This window comes from Pinus tabuliformis, chromosome 9 (genome assembly GCF_031772625.1).
Source record: "Pinus tabuliformis cultivar Carrire ecotype Pingquan chromosome 9, CPIR1, whole genome shotgun sequence".
Taxonomy (NCBI): domain Eukaryota; kingdom Viridiplantae; phylum Streptophyta; class Pinopsida; order Pinales; family Pinaceae; genus Pinus; species Pinus tabuliformis.
This window is the reverse complement of record NC_142307.1, coordinates 233,915,965-233,930,768: the sequence shown is the minus strand read 5'-3', so window position 1 is coordinate 233,930,768 and position 14,804 is coordinate 233,915,965. Positions and strand designations below refer to the sequence as shown.

The window sequence follows — 14,804 nt, the reverse complement described above, 5'->3', positions numbered from 1 at the left end:
AAAAAATGTGCCAATCCAATTCTACTCAGAAAAAATCATCTGAGTCCAAGCCAAGTGTTCTACAGTCCACCTGCTCAATTGAGCACAAAGCTCTCGTGTACACACAGCCACAAAGGCAAAAGATTCGCTCAACTTGTAAAAAAATGCATTGACATCCACGATTCCAGCCACAAAGGCACCTCAAGCCACATAGGTGATTCAACCACAAAGGCAAGTTGGCCACAAAGGCACTTCAGTCACAAAGACTATATAGATGGTTTCTGGCGCACCACCAACCACAGACCATTACAAATTGGTTTTAAGATCACCACGAACTTTCAGATGCCTTTAAAAAATCTTACATCTGATTCCGTATTTTGGAGTTTCTGAGTACATAAATTGACTATTACAACAACTGGACTTGTTTATAACATGCTAGGGAGTCTATTCCACAAACCACACTAATTCAAACAAACATCTACTTTGTTGTCCACCATAAATGTTGTCGCTGCTCCTTTACCTCATTTGTTCATTTTTCACATCTTGGGCATCTTTGTCAAATAAATTCTTGGAACTCCATGCTTATCCTGTCATTTGTTAGAGTCATGAATTCTAACGAAACAACTTTACCTACATTGAGTTAGCTAGGCTCAATAAGGCTCAATAATATTATCCATGATTCCAAGACATAAAAAATAGACTTTTAGGTTGACAAAATATCAAATTTCTCTATCTTTTCCCAGCGATGACTTTAGAAAACTATTTTAAAAACAATCTCACCACAGTCGGAGCGAATCAACATTTTATTCATGCCTTTCTTCAAACCCTCGGCAATATTCGTATCGCCCGTGCAAAACAGTGGCTCGATTAGGAGGGTCGCTTCTGGCTGACCATCTGAAGGCATGTGATTGAAGGGAAAAACTCTCTTGGCCATTGAAGAAAGTACAACGATGAATAACCAGTCCATTAGACTCAGATTTAATATGAAAAAAGTAATGACCAATTTCAATACCACCAACTTCTTCCACTCTGAGTTGGTTTGGGAGAGTAAAGGAGTCCTTAGACTATCGGCCTGATTATTGTTAGCCATATCAAGTCCCGAATCATGTTGTAACAAGGGAGTAGTAGGCATTGCCTCCTCCATATTGCTCGCAATTTCTTCATCACCTTCAACATCATGATGATCTGCTTGATTCTCTTCATCCCACCGTGAATATTCACCATTGTTACCAGATTGATCAGGCTCATTAATATTTTGAGGATGTGGATGCTGGAAACTTCCAATGAGAGCCACTGTAGGGTCCATTAAAGGGTATAATGCTTGAGGCTCAAGTTGGCTGCCAAATCTAGACATTGTCTGACTTCCATATCTAGACAAAATTTGTTCTGATTCCATCTCAGAAGCTGGCTTTGCTATCCATGATTCGTTATCCTCAATACCATACAAGTGAATTCCTTGGCCTTCTTGCTTCTGCCCTACAACTTCCGTTGTGTTTTCTGCATGCTCTACTACATACTCCTCTATGGTAGCCTTGGATCCACTGCCTAGTCCTTCTACCAACAAGGCAAGCTCCGCTGCAACATTTTCTTTGTTGAGGAGATTTTGCAGCACTTTTTTTTAGCAGCAATCATCCTTCCCTTGCTTACAAGCCATCTTGGAGACTTTGGAATGTAGAACATGTTAGAGTCGGTCTAGTAGCCCTCCACCAGAGATCAAAGCTCTTTGCATTTCATAGTTGGTGTCTCATCAGTGTGATCATGTTGCATTCTGTTAGGCATGCCATAATCTCGGTGGAAGGAGTTTATGTCGTCATTCCCCTCTTGTTTGCCATTGTTGGTTCAGGTTTGTTCAAATAAATAAAGTCCTCAAAGGGTCATTCATTTTGCTTTAAGTTTTTAGGTTTTAGGTCTAGGGTTGAGTCTAATTTTGTCTTGAGAGGTCATCAAGGACCAGTAGGCCAGAGGGATGTCCTTCATTAAACATTTCTTATCATTGTACAGCTAAATTTTTGCCTTGTTCTCAAAAACTTTGTTTTTGAAAACAAGGTCATTATCTCATTTTTGTAAAAATTCTCAAAATTTCAAATTCTTCAAATGTCGAAGTGCAGCCTTGGTCTCCTTTGCCAAAGCATCTCAGAAGCTATCCCTGCAAAAAAATTTCAGAAGAAATCATCATTTCAACCAATTTTTCAAAGAAATGAAATTAAAGGTCAGGGCCAATTAAAGAAAAAAATGTCAAACATTCAAACATAACAAAGTGGGTTTTGGGCAAGTGAAAAATTAAAAGGAAACCTATAAAAGCATGCCATCCCTCATTGGTAATTCATTTTCCTCTCAACACTCCAAGAGGATAGTTGTCAAGTCGATTTCAAAGGTCATTGGGCGAATTGAGCAGTTGCAGCAGCGCGCTACGCATCAGAAGAGGTGCGCTATGCATTGGAGGGCGCGCTACGCATCAGCGCGCAGTTTCCAGTTCAATTTAACTCAGGCGCTACGCGTTGGGAGGCGCGCTACGCATCAGGCTGGGCGCGCTACGCGTTGGGTTTCTTGCTCAGGAAATCGCTAGCAAGCCACCAAAACTGCTTTTCTCTCCAAATCTTTTCAGGTAGGCCTCTAATCATGGTGATTTTTGGTTTGGCTAAGATGAATGAGCAATGAAAATGCAAAAATGCCATGCTAATATGGAGTAAAACCCTACCTTGCTGTATCAAATATTAAAATGCAAATGTGTTAGGGTTTCATTGAAAGTTGCTGCCCAAGGTTACTCATTTTCCCATTCCTCTTTCCCCATATTTTCCTCACCATTTTCCTTGACATTTCCCATGCAAATCATATAATTTCCCTAGTAAAAATCATTAAAATCCCTAAACCCTACTAATTCCTAAAATCCTATGTAAATTTCCTAAACCCTACTTCCCATTACAATCCTACAAATTATGATTGTATATGTTCCATGTTCCTTTCCTAAAAATTCCTTTCACATTTGTTTTCCCTAATCCCCTCAATTTTCCTTTTTCCCTAACATTTCCCATGTGTGTTTTTCCCCTTGGTAACAGAATTCAAACAAGTTAAAACAGCAGTTCATCGGGTGCACAGTCAGCATTATTTTTCATCCACTTGCCTCCAAAACCATGTCAGAAACCGAGACAGATTATGAGCAAAGTGATGACCGTGAATCAACACCAGAGGTAGAGGTGCCAAGGAGGCATCACAGGGATGGTAAGGGTGGTCAGCATGTCAGGGAGGAACCCACCCCTTTGGCTTATCTACAAGCTTGTCCACTTGCAGTGTCATGTTTCCGATATCTATCATGCTATGAATATTGTGAAAGAATCTCCCAAATTCAACACCACAAGGAATTGGCCCGCTTGTTTGTCCTACATTTTCACAATGGGCATGTGAATCTTGCAAGAGTGGACTTCACATTGTCACCTAAGATTGTTGCTCAAGCAACAGGGATACCCAATATTGGAGAAGAATGGATCAAGCGCCAGCCGTTGGAAAAATTTCATTATGATCCATATATCAAACCTGCATATATGAGGTACCTAACTGGTGTTTTTCCCTTCAGATTCTTAAGAGACGAGTATGCACCTATGATGAAGATCATCATTCGCTATTTCACTTGTGAGGGCAGATTTTCACGTTTGTATTCGTACCATATCCGTTTGTTGATGCATTTCACACAGGTATGAATGATGAACATTCCATTTTTCATGTGCCGAAATATAGAGAGGATGGTGCCCTTGGTGCAAAGAAAGAGCCCAGCACAGCAACACAAGAGCATTTATCATTATGCACTAATCAAGATTGTGATCATGCATCAGTTGGCACAACAGGGTATTCCATGGGAGGATTTCATTTCTCATGACTTGTTCACAGTGCCACAGCCACCTCTTGAGGTTGTCCATGATGAGGGAGGGCCTTCACATCAGTTTGATATTCCAGAGCCCGAGCATGTCAGCACTCCTCCTTATGTTACATATCAGAGAGGCCACAGGGTCTTATTTGCATCTGCACGGCGAGTATTATCTCCACATCAGGTGGAAGGGGTCTCACCTTCTTCATCAGCACAGCGAGTGTTATCTCCACATCAGGTGGAAGGGGCCTCGCTTTTGACAGCAGCACAGGTACCAGAGAGAGGCGAGCAGCCAAAGATTGATGAGGGGCCATCAGGTGTTCCAGGCATAGATGTTGTTGACCTTGATATTATTTCTCCTAGCCTAGAGTCAAAGGAGATCATCCAGCAACTAAGGGCTGAAAATGACTTGTTGCAGCAAAAATTGGAGATGGAAAACTGGACAATTACTTATTTAGAGCAGCGCAACAAGCAATTAGAGGATGAACACTCTCTTGATGAGTTGTGGAGGATCCATGAAGACTGCAACTTGGCTCGCAAGAGACCCGGTGATTTGACACCCATTGAGCGAGAGACTATGCTCATCCGGGTCAATACTCATCTAGAGAGGTTTATAGTGAAGGGAAAGAGGGACAAGGACATGCTCCGACACATGAAGAATCACTATTGGGCTCGAATGCATGTGTGTAAAGCAAGAATGAAGGTGCTCAAAGGACGGTTGGCCAAGGCACTAAAATGGAGGAAAAGGCCCGATCCCCTTCATATTTTGGTTGAGGCTACCTTGAAGGAGCATGGTGCTCAATGATGCACTTCCAGCTCAAATTTCAGGAAATTTTGAGCAATTTTGGTCAATTTTGACTTTTTTGTGCCACACACAGGTTTTTGCTCTGAACGCGTAGCGCGCCGCGCGCTACCCTGAAGATGGGCAAGTCCATTCCTCAAAAACTCAGCATTTTTGGATTTTTCATGACAAATTACACTTGCTCAGCAATTACCAAGACATTTCATCAATTTTTGAGCCCTCGGAAGGTCAAAAAACATGCAAAAAATGACTTTTTGCCACTTTTTGGACACACAGGGAGCAGTCTTGGAAGATTGCAATTTGGGAGGGGCAAATGACCACCAAATTGAGAAATTATATTTGGGTTGGACAGTAGACATCCAGAGCTCTCCAACAAGCCTACTTTTGCCTCATTTGGATGCCGAGAAGTGCCTCAAACGTTGGCTCAAAGGCGCGCTACTTGTTCAGGATTGGGGCGCTACGCATCAGGACATTTTCTCAATTTTTCATCTTCAGCTCAGGAATTCGCCCAGCTTTGACCAGTTTTGACTTGTGATGGGATTTTTCACCCTCTTGATGTAATTAATGTATTTTCATGTTGACATGACACTTATTTACCTATTCTATAAGATTCATTCATGAAATAGCAAACATTTAATGAATGAATTGGTTTCCTAGCTTATAGAGGCAAGTTGTTTTGACTGCCTAGATTGTAGTGCTTTGTTTAGAATTGGTTGAAACAGCTCCTAGGATGATGAGCTCGACCCCTAGAGGCAAGGAAAGGTGTTAGATTGCCTATATTATGTATTTTCTTAGTCATTTTCATCGTTGGACTCTTGAGGGATAAGCTTCTATTGTATTACACTTTGTATCTCTGCAATTTTGGCAAAGGAAAGACCAGGGTTTTGCAGCACTTTTTCGGATTCCTGTGGTTATTTGTGTTGATGGTGTGCTTCTCTCATGTACTTGTAAGTGTGTTATGTGTATCATTTTCCCACTTTTATTTTCTGCACATTAAGTAAATGAAGTGTTAAGGTAGAATTCATAATTTGTATGCTCTGCCTTTAAGTTTTCTTAATATCTATGTTTTCCTCTGTCTAAAGAGAACTATCGATGGTTTCTTGCTCTCTTTAGCTCCTCACCGGTCATTCTTATCCATTCACTTAAATCAAAGGCATCAATACAATCTCCTACCTTGCCCCAAAAAGACCTCTGCAAAAGCTGTGTCCCATCCCCGCACCCAAAATTGCTCTCCCCCTATTTTCCACCAAAACCCTAAAAATCTGAAATCGAACCTTCTCAATCAGTTTACTAGCCTAAAATTAGTGTTCTTTATTGGTCATATCCGCCCTTTGAAGACATTTTCCGAGATAGACCTGGAGAGAGCCCTCTTTTGCCCTGTAGGGCTAGCTATGAGGCTAAGTGGTTTGATGTTGCCTTGGATTTTGTCTTTTTCAGCCTGAAGCCAAATTCAAGTGCTAACAGAACACACATAAGGCTACATAGATTATTGAAGGACCCATCAAGGCTGCTGTCATAACCCTCCAACTAGGTGCATTCCCACGAGATAATAGAAAGGCCATACAATAACCAGAGAAGGTTCCTCCTGAATTGCTTAGCGATGTAAGGGTTGCTAGTTGCCCTCGAATATCTGGAGGAGCTGTCTCGGCTATAAGAAGAGGAACAACAGTTGCAGATAAACCATAGGCACAGCCAACCACAAAGCGAAATGCAATGAGTGCATAAATATTTGGTGTTACAGCCATTCCAGAACCACCGAGCCAATACAGAACTCCGGCTATGAATAAGACTGTTCGCCTGCCATATTTGTCAGCCAAAAGTCCTGCTATCGATGTGCTGCAGAGGGCTCCAATAACACTGCAAGATATTATCAGGCCCTCAATTGCTGTCGCATGTTCCAGATGAAACTCTGGCTTACTATATTCTCCTCCGTCCTCCTCGTCTCCCATCTCCATTACTACTGAGATTTCTATGCTACACGCATCCTCCGCCCTCTCGCCTTTCCAATCGAATTCCTTCATCAATTCTCCGCCCGTAGGTCTAGAGATCACAACCCTCGGCAATAATTCTCTGGCATCCAGACTCGTGAAAGGCGTACATCATCAATCCACAAGAAAAAAAGACGGCACAAGAAGTTCAGTCTTTCACTTAGAAAAACCATCAGCGAAAAACAAGAGCCAATGCAGCCCCATCCAACACGCAGATCACTGCGTGACTGCAGCCTCCATCGGTCTTCTCCTCGGCTTACAATGCACCAGCAACTTACCACACAGTCCTGGCCTCCTCCACGGATTTCACGCGAGCAACTTCGATTTCATGGAAATTCTAATAAAATTCACAGAGATCTCCTCTGGCGCTGCGATCCAAAGATGGATTCAATTCTGCGGTGATCAAGGTTATCACACCGTTGCCTTACGTTTCTCCCTCCGAGCCTTCTCCAAAACGCAACCTCCAGCAAATTGCGCAACTTCAACACTTCTCAACATCCGCTCCTGAATCAATCAGTACAGTGGCAGGACTTCGATATCCTGGAATTTCCATAGATACCATGACCACTGATGCCACCGATCTCGCAACAGATCACCGCAACAAATAAGGCGCTCGTAAAAGCCACAGCTCTTAGCTACCTCGGTCTGATCCTGCAGTGATCAAACCAAAACGCAGTAATTCACCACTCCAAAAACATAGCAACAGCGTTGCCAGTCGGCCTTTGCAACTCCTCCACGGATCCGGCAACAGAGATTCTCTGTCGACGCTCAGACCATAAAAAATAACCACAAGTTTCGACGAATGATGGACAGTTAAAAAACTAAAACAAAAATATATTTCTCAATTATTTCCGTCAGCCCAGGAGGGGCCAGGCCCTCACGGTCTCTGATACCAAGATAAAATTACAGACACTCAATAATATATTCTATTAATTATTGAATGAGGAAATTACACATATATTTATACAATCAATAGTCTTAAGATAGGAATGATATCTTAGACGTACAGTAGTGTGGTTGAGAGATTCTCTCAACCACACATTAAACTAGGAGAAACTATATTCTAGCTTATTCCTATTATGTAGGAACAAACTCCTCAAACATAAAATTACAACCATAGACAAGTAGGAATTAATTATTTCCAACTCTCAATGCAGGGACTTGCTGCCTCGCAGCTACCCTTGTTTTTCATAGAAATCAAGCCACACAAGTCGGACTATCATCGTCGCCTCTGGGGCATCCATAGAGTATATTTTTATCCCATTCTTGCTCTCTCCATGGAACGTATCTCGCCTTATAATAGTTGGGCTTTCTTACAATAACTTGATAATTAAGATCAATCTCAACCACACCATGACAAAACATTTGTATGCCCCATGTCAAAAGTGACGACTTTCCCAGGAAAGTGACCGCTACCAATGTCTGTCACAGTCATGGGCCCCGGGGTTTTTGAGTTATGAGAAACTTCTCCTCCACCATGAAACTGATTAGCGCCATTAGCAAGAGCATCGAACAACGAGGCCTGCCAATGACTTATATTAGTTGGAAGAGAAAAATTGATTGGAAGAGAAAATTATATAAGAAAGACAAGAATAAGACTTACTATCCATCCTATCTCTATCGTCTCCAGTTTGCCTTCATTTTCGTTATTGATCCAAATTTTGCTCAGACTGATTTCAGCATCGGGAGCAACATTCGGACGAGCGGCATCAGGGGTGTAACGTCCTGAGGTCTTCACCCGATGTGCGACACGTTCGGGCGATGGGCAACCGCAGGCGCGCGTGCGGTTAAGGGCGAGCTGCGATTGTGCGACAAGGATGCGACGAACATATGCGACATAATGAACCTGCGATGGAGTGTTTATATGCGTGGGAGCCTTGGTTAAACATATGGAGGCTAACGTGGTGAATGTAGGGGCTTATGTAATGAAGCGTGGGCGTAGGAAGGTCGGTTGGGCAAGCCACCACCACGCCCCACGATTGGTATAAGTTTTGTTGTGTTGGCTCATTCAAACATCATCGCAGATCACTTCTCATCTTCGCACAAGTGAAGAGTGCGCAGTTCTAAGTGCGCAAAGACAAGAGGAGAAGGCGCAGTTCTTATGCGCCCATTCTTGGGCTGATCGCACGGTGGAAGAACATTGCACTTGGTGTTGGGCAAAGGTGCGCCCGGTGATCGGGTGAGGCGTGCACGGTGAACGTGTGGCGCCCGTTTTGTGCGACGACTTGGCGTGGGTGTCTTGGCGACTCGGGTGAGCGCCCACCCACCGTGCAAGTGTGCACAAAGGTGAGACGAAGGTTGGAACTGGTGGTCGTAGAGTTGGGCAGGCGGTACTACGTGTTGTTCACATGATTTGGGCGTTTGTCAAGAGTTGGCAAGCAGGACTGCGTGTGGGCAGGGATACACGGTTTGGGTGTTTGCGACCAAACAAAGAGCAAACCGGCGAAGACGTGCGACGAGGTGAATGACGGGTTGGAGTGTCGTGCAGCGACCGTGCGGAGGTGCTGACAAGCTGGGTAACCGAGTTTGCCGAAGTTGTGAAAATTTGTCTAAGTGTAAATTTGGGGTTTCCCAAGGACTTAGTCTGCACATTGTAAAAGTAAAGATTGTATAATATATTGATTCGGGCAGACTCATATTGCAGGGAGTTGCCCCTCACTTTATACTGTTGTCCATTTGTCTTGGTTAATGCTGTTGATAATGAATGTGTATGGGTGTTCATTGGTATAAAGGCACATTAATAATACTTGGTAACGAAAATAAAACTAAGTATGGAATGTTAATGCGTAGTCTATAATCGTAAGTATTGGTGAAAAGAAAACTGTTGGTAGTGCTGCACCTTGCTATAAGCGGTTAAAAGACTACCACAGGTGTAGGGGCGTGATAGGTGGTATCAGAGCCCGGTTGGAGCTGGTGTTAGAGCAAGGTTTCTCGTGACGAAGTGCAGGTATGGGTACACTTAGAAGCTTGACAGTTGATGACAGTGGAAGCAGGTACTTGCAGGTGAAGGAAGCTAGTTTCAGATACAAGTGGAACAAGGGCCGGTTCATGGTTGCAGGGAACTTGGTGAAGCTGGTGAATCGTAAACAGGTTTAGCAAGGGTGAAGCTTAGTGCTTGGGCCAAGCTGAACGACAAGGCATGGCAAGTTTGGAAGAATGTGAAGGGAAGCTCTTGCTTACCTTATACAGGTTGAAGAGGTTGAAAGAAGAGAATCCCCGGATTCGAGAGAAGCTTGAAGTCTTGGAAAAGAATGTTGAAGACGAACTTCTTCAACTTGGTTGGACAATGGGGCAAGATGAAGTTGCAGATTGTGCTATCAAGGAAGAGGAAGTGATGATAGTTGAAGATGTTGCAGATGTGACAACGATGGAGGATGAACTTGAGATTGATCAAGTTGGACCAGGATCATGCAGTTTGTGGACATGGATGAATGAGGGTACTTTCATGGAGGAACCTCATGATGATGAAGTAAGTATTGATACTTTTGTTTCGTTTGAGCATTTGGTAGATGGACCGCATGCAGGGAAGGGAGAATCCAGTTTGCCGATGCTAGGGAGCATCTTACCATGGATGTTTATGATGAGACCTTGTATGGAGAAGCAAGGATTGTTGATTGTTACAGAACTTGTTAGGGTTGCTTGTGGCCTTATGGTAGAAGGTACAAAGGCCTGTGACAAGGGTGGAACTTGATGATAATTGTGGACCAATGGGTCATGCTTTAGCCACATGGCTAGGTGCCCGGCATGACTCATGGATAGATTGGAGGGCACACTCTTTGGTGGACTTCTCATGGCCGAGACCAAGAGATAGTCTTGGTGGACACTTTGGTGGAGGAGCTATGATGGAGGGACTCATGACATGATGATATGGTTGGGTGACCGAGTTCACTAGACCAAATATTGAAGCTTAGATGAGGATGACCGATTGTTGTGATGGGTCTACTTGGTTGGACTACATGGGCAACTTATTCATGGACATCAGGTTGGATACATGGAGCATGGCAGTCTTATGCAGGGGCATGATGCAGGAGCACTTGTAGAGGTGTCACTTATGGGCATCCAATGAGGAGTGCCAAGGCAGGTATGTTGTGCAGATGGATTTGTTGATGTGACATGGAGACTTATTACTTATGAGCCTATGGAGAGGTTGTACACTCTTGTGCAACAAGACCATGGACTTGGATGGAGTTATGAGTAGACTATGGAGAATTCCTACTACATGGAGAGTTGAGGCATCTTGTAGAGACCTTTGGACCGAGACTTGTATGCTTGCTAGAGTGTTGGTTAGGGATGACTTATGGAGCTCATGATGACATGAGGTTGTGACTTTTAGGGACTTCATATATGGTGGACTTGGAGGATTTGATGCATTGAGGAGCTGAGGTCAGAGACTTTGATGAAGGATGGGGTGCATACTTTCAAGTACATGTATGGGAATGGCTTGAAAAGAGTGACTTGATGTAGAGGATCGATATGAGACACTTTGGAGTGATGGAGTTACGATGATGATGACGCCTTGGTGGCAACACTTGGGCATGGGTTGAGCCGAGACTCAACTACTTTTGACACATGGGATCTGATTGATCTATGATGATGGGCAGCACATGGATAGATGAGACAGGTGCATACTTGTTTTTATGGCAGACTTGAGGGATGGTACATTGCAGATATGATGGAGGTTGCTTCATGGACCTAGATGTGGTATACCGAGAGTTGGAGATTGATGAGATGATCTCTTCATATGGAGGAGATACACATATGGATGATGTTGGGATAGATGTGGCTAATTTCATGTAGCACACTGACATCAAACATCATGGATAGCATGTTGCAGATGAGATGAAGGCTACTTCATGGACCTGAGCATGACTTACACTTGTATGGAGATGGATTCTTGATCGGGTTGAGGATGTGGAAGGATGTTTTGAGAAACAACTGATGATGGCATGAGGATGTGCATTCTCATTGTTTGGGCGTGATAGTTGGATTAGCTACCCAACTAGTTCAGACATGGGGGTCGACAGTGTGCAGATAGGTGTTAGCATTATGTTGGAGTATCATGGTAGCAGTTCACATGATGACACATGATGAGGTCGACACGATATGTTGCAGTGAGCATGTAGCTTGGATGGAGGGACCAGCGTTCCATGATGGAGAGCAGCATGTGGAGATTGTGACAGGGTGGTCGATGATCATGGATTGAGATGATCTCTGATGTATGACATACCGATAGGTGTATACCTTGGTATGGTGATCCTGGTGACAGATGGTTGCCAAGGCGAGACATGATGGAGACAGTGGTTCTACATATGTTGCAGAGATGTTTACAGTATGTGGAGTTGACATCATGGATATTAATCATCTTGGTGGATGGCTACCAGGATGGTATGTTGTCGAGGACGACAATGATTTCAGGTGGAGGATGTAACATCCTGAGGTCTTTACCCGATGTGCGACAAGTTCAGGCGACGAGCAACCGCGGGCGCACGTGCGGTTAAGGGCGAGTTGCGGTTGTGCGATAAGGATGCAACGAACATATGCGACATAGTGAACCTGCGATGGAGTGTTTATATGCGTAGGAGCCTTGGTTAAACATATGGATGCCGACGTGGTGAATGTAGGGGCTTATGTGATGAAGCGTGGGCGTAGGAAGGTCGACTGGGCAAGCCACCACCACGCCCTACGATTGGTATAAGTTTTGTTGCATTGGCTCATTCAAACATCATCGCAGATCACTTCTCATCTTCACTCAAGTGAAGAGTGCACAGTTCTAAGTGCGCAAAGACAAGAGGAGAAGGCGCAGTTCTTAATGTTGGCATTATGATTCAAGTGTTGTCCTTGATGGCAACTCACTCAGAAGGTTGGTACAGGTGCTCAGAGACTGGTACAGGTGATGACAACTTAACTAGAAGACAGATCTCAGTACAGCAGGACAAGAAAGAGATATACGCAGGTTCAGCAAGGATAATCAGCGTGTACACACAGGTTGGCTTCAGCAAAAGCGCGTGTATGTGGAAACGTACCTTTGGTCCATGGCGGTTAGTCCTTGGAAGTTGTGCCTATGGTTTCGGACCATTGTGTCTCGACGGGCGTGTCGATCCCTAGTATTGAAGTTGATGGTATTGTGTTTCTATGGTTTTGGCTCTTGGTATTGAACAAGGCCTAAAGCTATATAAGGAGAAGATCACTAGGCAAAGTAGTATGGATTGTGTGTAGCTGACGCAGTGAGAGGATCTGGTATTGTTGGTTATCTGTTCGGGACGCTTGGTAAGGGTCGGATCTGACAGCAAAGGCAGAAGTAATCATTTCTAGATCTGCACGCGGGTTGCCTTTGGAGAAAGCGCGTATACACGCGGTTTTGGTACAGTGAAGTAGCGTATGCATGATAAGGGTTGATATTTCAGGTTGTTGCTGATTCTGATGGTTGTTGCAGAGTTCTAGATTCTGGTTTGGGTTCTGTGTTCTTGATGACAGGGTTTCAGTGATTCGGTATTGGGTTGTTTAATGAATTATGATGCAAGTATAAGTTGATGATTGTATTGCGGTAATGTTTGCTTTGTACTCTTGGATCCAGTCTGAAAATTGATGAAACGTGGTCCCTGAAGGTTGTAGGGTCAGCACCTACGTACTAGTAAATGGATCAGCTAGTACAAGAGCTGAGGGGGTTGTAGCTCCCTTCCAAAAGTAGTTGGAAAACGAAAGAGAGGGTTGTAGCCCTCTGCAGGTTGTAGCCTGCATACTGGTAAAGGACTGCACCAGTATATTGTAAAAGAAGTTTCTCATTAAAGAAAGAAAGAGACGAATTGCAGCAGGTGGTTTTCACCCACATTGGGTTTCCACCTTATATCATGGTGTTCATGTGTGTGGCTCTTGTGTGATGATTCTGTTCTGTTATACTGCACCTGTTTACTCCTAAATTGCTTAATAATGTTCTGATGCATTTACTGAAGATAAGATTAATTGAATCATAAGATATCTGCATATACGCTAGTTGCTTTAGACACAGTCGCGTGTACACGCTGGTTCACTTAACAGAAGTCGCGTATATGTTTCTGAGTAGGAAATTGAAAAGGTTTTATTAATCTGATAATACTGATTCACCCCCCCTCTCAGTATTATTTCCAACAATTGGTATCAGAGCAGGTCCTTCAGAGGAAGCTTGATCGCTTGAAGGAAAAGATCCATCAAAATGGCTAATCCAGAAAGAGAGGCACACATCAGGCCACCAGTCTTTGACGGGAACAATTTTACTCACTGGAAGATAAGAACCACTGCATATTTACAGTCTCTTGGAGCAGAAGTTTGGGGACTCATAGAAGGAGGATACAAATTCCCATCAGCAACTCCTACAGATCCAGCAGAGAAAAAGCAATATGAGCTCAATGCCAAAGTAGTTAATGTCCTATTGGGTACTTTGACTCAATCAGAATTTATGAAGATCATGCATCTCAAATCAGCTAAGGAAATATGGGACAAAATCGTTACAAGCTACGAAGGAGATGATCTGGTAAAAATAGCGAAGCTTCAAACTCTCAGAATCCGGTATGAAACTCTTAAGATGCGAAGTAATGAAAGCGTAGCTAATTATTTCCTGCGTATGGATGAGATTGTGAATTGTATGAGGGATCTGGGTGAAGAATTTGAGGAAGTTGTCTTAGTTCAAAAGGTTTTGAGATCTCTGTCTACTAAATTTGATTCTAAAGTATCTGCCGTAGAAGAAAAGGAGAATGTGCGAAAACTTACCATGTCACAGCTTCACGGGATCCTAACTGCTTTTGAAATGCGACTAGAGGTACCACCAGAGGCCGCATTCGAAGTGTCAGAGGAAGAAGATGAGGTAAATTTTGTCAAGAATCTTGAACGTGGAACTGGACGGTTCAAAGATAAGCTGCCTTTCAAATGTTTTCTATGTGGTAGAGTTGGTCACTATGCTGCTAGATGTCCTCATAACAAAGAAAGGATATATGAACAAGATGGTAGAAGCTATTATTCCCATATTAAAAGTTCATTTAATGATAGTGAAGATATTAGAAGTCTCATGGCGCACAAGAAAAAGAATGCTTCATCCAATGATAGCGAGGATATTAAAAGTCTCATGGCACATGAAGAGAAGAATGCAGAAACTGAAGAAGCTGCCAAATTAAAAGAACTATTGGAAACGGAAACCAGGGTAAGG

General features: G+C 43.3%; 1 pseudogene; it reads right to left on the bottom strand.

Moving 5' to 3' along the window:
* Positions 1 to 730: 730 nt before the first annotated feature.
* On the bottom strand, positions 731 to 6,595 carry LOC149148051 (monosaccharide-sensing protein 2-like; annotated as a pseudogene).
* Positions 6,596 to 14,804: the final 8,209 nt, after the last annotated feature.